The sequence below is a fragment of the Eriocheir sinensis genome, chromosome 3 (assembly GCF_024679095.1).
Source record: "Eriocheir sinensis breed Jianghai 21 chromosome 3, ASM2467909v1, whole genome shotgun sequence".
Taxonomy (NCBI): Eukaryota; Metazoa; Arthropoda; class Malacostraca; order Decapoda; family Varunidae; genus Eriocheir; species Eriocheir sinensis.
The window spans coordinates 3,042,888-3,052,309 of NC_066511.1; positions in this window are offsets into that span (position 1 = coordinate 3,042,888).

The window sequence follows — 9,422 nt, forward strand, 5'->3', positions numbered from 1 at the left end:
CTTCAAAGATAAGGTGTTACAGGTAGAGAAGGCTACAGTGCCTACGAAATCCAGGCGAGTAAATGGGGCCGTAGATCCACCGTGGATGACCAGAAAAATAAAAAGGGCAGTAAACCTAAAAAAAAGGAATTATAACCTGATGAAAGAGAATGCCACGGCCGAAGCCAGCACACAGTACCACAACAGCCTCTGAGCTTGTCGCAGCCCTATTCGGAGTAGCAAACGCAACTATGAAAAATAAATAGCGCGCGAAATCAAAACTAACTCCAAGAAATTCTTCACGTACAGAAGATCGAAAAAGAAAGTTAAATCCAATATTGGTCCCCTGACAGACGAGACTGGATCTGTAACTCCAGCAGTGGCGGACCACCGCGACTGTGAGTCGGAGCCTCTAGACTACACATAAGTAAGTAATTAAGTAAGTAAAGTAAGTAAACAGTAAACAGATGGCCAGAATCCTCAACAGTAACTTCGCATCCGTATTCACAGTCGAGGACATCGAAATCATTCCTGAGGGGGTTTCACGCCCCTGGAAATTGACTCAATATGCGACCAAGAAGTGCAAAAGTACTTGGACAAACTCATCACAAACAAGTCAACGGGACCCGACAGTTTGTCCCCGCGGTTATTAAAAGAGCTTAAACACCAAATACTTCAACCACTCACTAACATATTTAACCGGTCAGTTCAACGGAAGAGTGGAAGACGGCGAACGTAACACCTATTTAAAAAAAAAAAAAAGACAAAAGCGTTGCATTAAACTGCAGGCCCATAAGTTTGACATCAGTAGCAGGAAAAATACTTGAAAAGATTATTAGAGACAAACTTGTTAAGTTTCTAGAAGACAATAATATAATCTCCGACACCCAGCATGGCTTCAGAAACAAGCGCTCCTGCCAAACGAATTTATTAGACTTCTTCCAAGGTATTTATAAGAACTGGGATGCCCACATCCCCAGTGATGTTATATACCTGGACTTTCAGAAAGCCTTCGACAAGGTACCGCACGAGCGACTCCTTAAGAAACTGCACTCGGCGGGCATTGGAGCCAATCTGATCGCGTGGATAAGAGATTGGCTCACCGGCAGAAAACAACGAGTACTACTCAACGGACAGCCTTCCGATTGGCTTCCAGTCACTAGTGGAGTGTCTCAAGGGTCAGTGCTGGGACCCATCCTCTTTATCATATATATCAATGACCTAGAATCAGGACTGAAATCCACAATATCAAAATTTGCTGACGACACCAAGGTGGGTGAAAAGGCCCTCACAAAGACCGACTGCGAAATCATTCAGAAAGACCTCAATCACATTATCGAATGGTCGGAAAAATGGCAAATGTCCTGTTGACAAATGTTGACAAATGCAAGGTCATGCACATTCGGTCCCCAAATAGTAACCACCCATACATCATGAATTGGAAACCTCTGCAGGCGATGCAGGAGGAAAATGATCTTGGAGTCACTATCAGCAGTGACCTGAAACGCGCGAATCACTGTAAAAAAGCATATAACAAAGCCAATACTATGCTCGGGTTCATAGCGAGGAACTTCGAGTGCTAAACACCAGACGTGATGCTATCCTTGTATAATTCCATGGTAAGACCGCACCTCGAGTATGCAGTAAAGTTCTGGTCTCCTAATTACAGAAAGGACATTGATTTACTGGAAAGGATTCAACGACGCGCCACGAAGATGATTCCAACCTTAAGGGCTCAACCGTACGAGGAACGACTCAAGCGACTCAATCTCTTTATCTTGGAGAAAAGACGCCTACGAGGGGATATGATGCAAGTCTTCAAGTACCTGAAGAAGTGCAATAACGTCGATTACTCCAAATTCTTTGAACTGCAAACCAACTCAAGAACTAGAAATAACGGTTTATCCATTCAGTCGAGTCGATGTAACACAGACATTGGAAGGAGTTTCTTTTCAAACCGAGTCATCCGCCACTGGAACAATCTTCCCTCAGAAGTAGTAAATGCGAATACCATCAACTCCTTCAAATATAGAATCGACCGTCATTTCGCTGCGTCGGGAGTAAACTGAATAACGAGGTGCTTTCATCTGCTCCTCAATATCGAGGTGCTTTCATCTGCTCCTCAAGCCCCAAGTGGCTGTCGAGCAGATTAAATCACCCAAGCGGACAACCTCGTAATGACCCAATAGTCTTTCTGTTGCCTTCATTTCCATGTTCCTTCCTTCCTTCCATCCTTCCTTCCTTCCTTCTTTCCTTCCATCCTTCACTTCATCCTTCCTTCCTTCCCTCCTTCCTTCCTTCCTTCCTATTTTCCTTCCTTCCTTCCTTCCTTCGAGCCCTCCTTCCTTCATTCCTTCCCTCCTTCCTTCACTCTCCTTCCATCCTTTCTTCCTTCCCTCCTTTATTCCTACCTTCCATCCTTCCTTCCATCCTTCCTTCCTTCCTTCCATCCCTCCTTCCTTCATTCCTTCCTTCATTCCTTCCCTCCTTCCTTCCTTCCTTCCTTCCTTCCATCCTTCCTTTCATCCTTCCTTCATTCCCTCCTTCCTTCCTACCTTCCTTCCTTCATTCCTTCCTTCCATCCTTCCTTTCATCCTTCCTTCATTCCCTCTTTCCTTCCTACCTTACTTCCTTCCTACCTTCCTTCCTACATTCCTTCATTCCTTTCTTCCATCCTTCCTTTCATCCTTCCTTCATTCCCTCTTTCCTTCCTACCATCCTTCCTTCCTTCCTTCCTTCCTACCTTCCTTCCCTCATTCCTTCCTTCCTTCCTTCCATCCTTCCTTTCATCCTTCCTTCATTCCCTCTTTCCTTCCTACCTTCCTTCCTTCCTTCCATCCTTCCTTCCTTCCCTCTTTCCTTCCTACCTTCCTTCCTTCCTTCCTTCCATCCCTCCTTCATTCTTTCCTTCCTTCCTTCCATCCTTCCTTTCATCCTTCCTTCATTCCCTCCTTCCTTCCTTCCCTCCTTCCATCCTTCCTTTCATCCTTCCTTCATTCCCTCCTTCCTTCCTTCCCTCCTTCCATCCTTCCTTCATTCCCTCCTTCTTTCCTTCCTTCCTTCCTTCCATCCCTCCTTCCTTCCTTCCTTCCTTCCTTACCTCCTTCCTTCCATCCTTCCTTCATTCCTTCCCTCCTTCCTTCCATCCTTCCTTCCTTCCCCCATCCTTCTTACCTTCCTTCCTTCCTTCCTTCCTTTCTCTCCTTTCCTCCTTCCATCCTCCCTTCTTTCCTTCCATTCTTCCTTTCATCCTTCCTTCATTCCTTCCTCTTTCCTTCCTTCCTTAATTCCCTCCTTCCTTCCATCCTTCCTTCCTTCCCTCCTTCCTTTTTACTTCCCTCCTTCCTTCCCTCTTTCCTTCCTTCCTTCCTTCCTTCCCTCCTTCCTTCCATCCCTCCTTCCTTCCCTCTTTCCTTCCTTCCTTCCTTCCTTCCTTCCTTCCCTCCTTCTTTCCATCCCTCCTTCCTTCCTTCCTTCCTTCCTTCCTTCCTTTCTTCATTCGGAATCATTCCTTCCCTCCTTCCTTCCTTACCTCCTTCCCTCCATCCTTCCTTCATTCATTCATTCCCTCCTTCCTTCCATCCTTCCTTCCTTCCCCCCTTCCTTCCTACCTTCCTGCCTTCCATCCTTCCTTCCTTCCCCCTTCCTTCTTTCCTTCCTTCCCTCCTCCCTTCCTTCCTTCCCGCCTTCCTTCCATCCTTCCTTCCTTCCCTCTTTCCTTCCTACCTTCCTTCCTTCCTTCCATCCTTCCTTTCATCCTTCCTTCATTCCTTCCTCCTTCCTTCCATCCTTCCTTTCTTCCCTCCTTCCTTCCATCCTTCCCTCCTTCCTTAAGGGCTCAACCGTACGAGGAACGACTCAAGCGACTCAATCTCTTTACATTGGAGAAAAGACGCCTACGAGGGGATATGATTCAAGTCTTTAAGTATCTAAAAAAGTTCAGTAACGTCGATTACTCCAAACTCTTTGAACTGCAAACCAACTCAAGAACTAGAAATAACGGTTTATCGATTCAGTCGAGTCGATGTAACACAGACATTGGAAGGAGTTTCTTTTCAAACCGAGTCATCCGCCACTGGAACAATCTTCCCTCAGAAGTAGTAAATGCGAATACCATCAACTCCTTCAAATATAGAATCGACCGTCATTTCGCTTTCATCTGCTCCTTAATATCGTGGTGATTTCATCTGCTCATCAAGCCCCAAGTGGCGGTTGAGCAGATTAAATCACCCAAGCGGGCGACCTCGTAATGAGCCAATAGGCTTTCTGTTGCCTACATTTCCATGTTTCCATGTTTCCTTCCATCCCTCCTTCCTTCCCTCCTTCCTTCCCGCCGCGCTGATCGGATGTGTTGCGTCTTGCTCGCGAAAGTGCTGCGTCGACATGGCTGGCCGAGTCAATAGCTTGGGGGATTTCTGTTACGTTTGTGCGGAATCTCTTTAGGGGGACATGTGCTACACTTGGTTTTCAGCGATATAGACGGTTATCTAGTGCAAGGGGTGTGTGTTGATGAAATATGTTGTATATCCCCGGTGCATAAATTGGTAACCTTTGAAATTTCATACGTGAGGGAAGCAATGCAGGGAAAAAAAGATTACGTTCAGACTGCGAAGAAATTTTTCACCAGAAATAATGATTAGCTCTTTAATACATTAAATTACTATTAAATGTCGTGAAATCTGTGAACATGGCTCAGTGGTACGTGGATATTGTGCTACCTGCCTGGTTAAGCTATATAATGGTTTAGCTAGAGGTGAGTATAAAAGCCTCTGTCCTCTGATTGAAAAGGAGAGAGTATTGAAAGATCAAGCACCTTGGTTTAATGCGGAAATACGGAAATCGGAAAAGAGAATACTATCGGAATAAGGTTGTGGAAGCAGGGCCTAACATCAATAAATTATATAAGGTATTTGACAGTTTGACTGGAAACAGAAAGGTTAACAAGCTTCCGGATGGTTTCTCGGATGAGGTGCTGGCAAATAAGTTTTTAGACTTTTTTGACAAGAAAATTGAGAGTTATCATGAACTTTAGAGGCGACGGTTACCATGGATCCGCATTGGAATCTCAAGTTCCTGGAATAAAGTTAACAAACTTTCAACAAGTGGATTATGGCTGTGGTGAAAACTATCGTACACAAGGTGAAACTGACGTACTGTGATAACGATCCCTTGCCGATAAGTGACATCATTGATTTATTTATTTATTTATTTTTTTTTTACGTTGTTGCCTATTGCGCCGGTAGGGGTTTCTGGGGGCTGGGGCCGATGGGTCGGCTTTTTTCCAAGGCTGGGCCCAGATGGGCCTGATGGCAGGCTTCTTCTCTTGGGCCAGGTGGGCCTGATGGTCGGCCCAGCCTGCGAGCAGTTGTTTATTAGTAGCGCCATCTGCATTGTGCTGCCCCCCCTGCCCCCGTTCTCTTTCGCTTGGACGCTCCTTCTCCGGAGTCGGTTGATGGGTGTGGTTCAGGGACACATGTGGTAGTTTTTTACAACTGGGTGACTGAAAAAAAAAATGGTAGCGCGTGAGGATTCGAACCCGCGTCACTAGAGTGAAAACTCTAGTGATTTCTTAAATATTATGACTGTGATGGTTAACACTAGTATCGAAAACTAGACTTTTCCTAAGAGTGAGAAAGCAGCGATCGTGAAACCTATCGTCAAAGGTAAACTAGACCCACAGCGTTTAAGTTCCTTTAGACCAGTATCCAACTTGACGTTTCTATCTAAGATATTTGAAAATGTGATCTTAAATCAGCTAATGGAACATCTGTTAGTGGTGCAGGCTTTACCGGACAATCAATCTGCTTTCAAGAGGCTTTACTCTACAGAAACTACTTTCTGTTCGGTGGTAAACAATTTGCTTGTACTCATGGATGAAAGGAAGTGTGGTGTCCTGATTTTGTTAGAGTTGAGTGCTGCGTTTGACACAGTGGAGCAGTCTATTGCTTCAAGTTTGTAAGAATATTGGAATTGAGGGGGGTGCGCTGGATTATCTGAGGAGTTACCTTGAGAACAGAACTTACTGTGTGCAAATAGGTAAATCGTTCTCTGCTCATCAACTTTTGCAAAGAGGAGTCCCCCAGCGAAGTGTACTGGGTCCAATTTTATTCTGTGTTTATACTATCGGTCTTTCACATTTGCTAAGAAGGCATGAAGTTGATTTTAAACTGTATGCCGATAATACACAGTTTTATCTGTCGCTGAGTGATGTGGAAAACAGTAAAGATAAGCTGAGTAGAATTATGGATGATGTGGGGAAATGGATGGATTCTAAGCAATTGAAGCTGAATGAGGATAAAACTGAATGCTTGATTGTGGGGAAGAACAAGGATCTCAGGAGGCTAGATATTTCCACTCTTCGGATAAAAGATGACACTATGACTGTAAAAAAAGTCAGTCAAAGATTTTAGATTTAGGTGTGATACTTGACTGCACTTTATCATTCAAAGAACTGATCAATCAGGTGGTGAGAACGGCAGGCTACCATCTGAAAAATATTGCATTTGTCAAGAAATATCTGTATGATAAGAGAATGAAGATGCTTATATATAATCATGTAACTAATAAGCTGGATTATTGTAACTCACTTTATTATGGCCTTTCTAAATATCTGCTGAAGAAATTACAACTTGTCATGAACAGAGCTGCAAGGCTAATAAAGGGTCTGACCCCCTCCCCCCCCCCCCCCGTGAGAGAATATCTGCACTTATAGACTTGCATTGGCTACCCATTAAGGCACGAATAGTCTACAAAATATGTCTTGACTTATCAAGCAACGCGACTTGGTAAACCTGGATATTTGAGAAATTTACTACAGGATTTTCATTTGGACACCGCCATGTCAGTGAGACACAGTACAGAACAGTATAGAGTCTATGAGCCCAGGGTCAACCTGGAACTGGGTTTCAGAGCATTTGAGAAGAGTGCCCCGCGGCTCTATAATGAGTTATCCGGGACTGTTAAGAACAGTGGCAGTCTGGCAGTCTTCAAGAAAGCGCTGAAGACTCACTTATTCACTAAATCCTACGACTTCACAAACATGAGGATTGAGGACAACTTTAGGGGCCTGAAACCTCATCAACGAGTGACGAGTGAGTGACGAGTTCCTTCATTCCTTCTCTCCTTCCTTTCTTCCCTCCTTCCCTCCTTCATACCTTCCTTCCTTCCTTCATTCCTTTCTTCCTTCGTTCCTTCCTTCCCTCCTTTCTTTCCTGTTCAGTCAGGAGGACTGTAAACATTGGTCAGCTGACCGTATGGGCGGTCAAATGAGACTCTTCAGAGCTGCCAACCTGTGCGGAGAGTGCCTGCTTATCCTAACACCACGTCGTGTCTTCTCGGTGTTTAAAAAACGCTTTTGCGATTTTAGTAAGGCGAGATGAGACGTGTGGTTTGCTGTCGGGAAATGCTAACACGAACGTTTAAAAAAGTGGGTTATAAGCTAAGCTGCGCGTGGCCGTGGTGCTTATCTCCATCAAATTGCGGGTGCTAACTCTATACATTGATAAAGGTTTCTATTGTGTGACACCTACTTTTATGCGATCCGTCAGCAGATAGGTGCCAGCAATTAACATCCATGTGGTAAAGAAGATCTTCCAGCAAGAGGCAGGGACGATGAACGTGAGCACCTCCATAAGCAGACCGCTCACACATCCCAAAAACAGTAAGCGGTTCAGCTTATCGTAAATGAGATGCATAGTAGACCTTTGGGACCAGAAAATAAACACCCAACATTAAAAAAGGTGATTCTCCCGTGTAAACAACTTGATGATGCAATAGACAAAAAATCTATATAATGCAAGCAAATTCTATACTAATTCATATTCCGGCATACATACCTAAACATGAACAGAAACGCACTCTCTCTCTCTCTCTCTCTCTCTCTCTCTTTCGCTCGCACACACACACACACACAAACTAAACTTAATTAATGTCGGACGGTGTTTCATTATGATCGCAATAATAATCATTTAAAAATATGACAATGATAATTAACTGTGTGGCTTCCAATGATATAATGCGTACAAGACCCTAGTGAAGGGCGGACCCTTTAATCTATGGTTGTATTAACAAAAGCATTACTCAAAAAGTATAAACTCTAAAATCACCTGTTTTTCATACGGGGTTAAGTAAAAACAAACAATTATCACATCTAAAAAAAACACCTTCTGTACTTCATATAACACACGTAAAGCCTCCCTTTTGAGAATAACATATTGTAATTATTCTTGTATTTATGTAAAATTTGTTGTACTTACAATGCGTGTCGGTCGTCTGGCTAAGTGGTTCGCGGCAGAGGTGGTTCTAGTGCTAAACTCCAGATTCCTGTGTTGTTTGCTACTCTTGTCTTGCTGTTGCTGGTGGCACATTATATCTTAACTAGGGGTAAGTGACCTTCACTTTTGATGCCATGTTTTGATTAACCTTGACTTTGAAGTATTTGTAGACCATACATACCTTTCCAATAAAATGTCGTTAGGTATTAATGAACAATGACATTACTAAATTAACGATTTCATCGATTTGGCTGACTCGCTTATTTACTTGGCACTATAGTCTATCGACTCTAACTTGAGCCCTTAGTCGCGGCTCAGGGAGACCGCACTACTGCCACATCACTCCATCACTCTCCTCAGAGGGTCTCTCTCTCTCTCTCTCTCTCTCTCTCTCTCTCTCTCTCTCTCTCTCTCTCTCATTTACGTTATATATAATCACATTTGCTTGGCTGTGCAGGACGTGAGTCTTCCATGGTTAAGGAAGGGTGAATGGTGCGACCTGGCGACTGTTGTCAAGGTCCTTCAGGCGGCACCATCGCATGAACCACGATGCCAAGTGAAATGGAAGGTTTACAGAGTCGTTGTCTTTCCCTTAAATCCCAAACCATTTCATAACACCATGCAGTCGTATTATGAATATATAGATATATTCCATAAATAGATAACGTACAAACTAACAGTGAGACAGATCGCCATGCGCAGGTCATCGCTAGATGTGTAAACAATGGGGGGTTCCCCGGGCCAAGCCACAGGGTCCAAGTTAGAGTCGATAGATTATAGTACTATTATGCATAATGCATTGACATAGGTATGGACCCTTCCTTCCCACAACTCTGATAGAGTTGCTATACCAGATCATGCTCCTCAAGTACCTTGATTAAGTCAATCATGAATATAAGTGTGAGATATTGAAGGCATTTACAAGACTAGTTACTTATATAGAGAACATCGTTACCGAATACGACAGATTAATATAAAAATCCTATAGTAAGAATAATGAAATGTACAGTCGCTCAAGCCCATAATGACGTCAAAACACACACACACACACACACACACACACACACACACACACACACACACACACACACACACACACACACAAACACACACACACACACACACACACACACACACACACACACAGATAGTTATTCATACGGAGTTAAG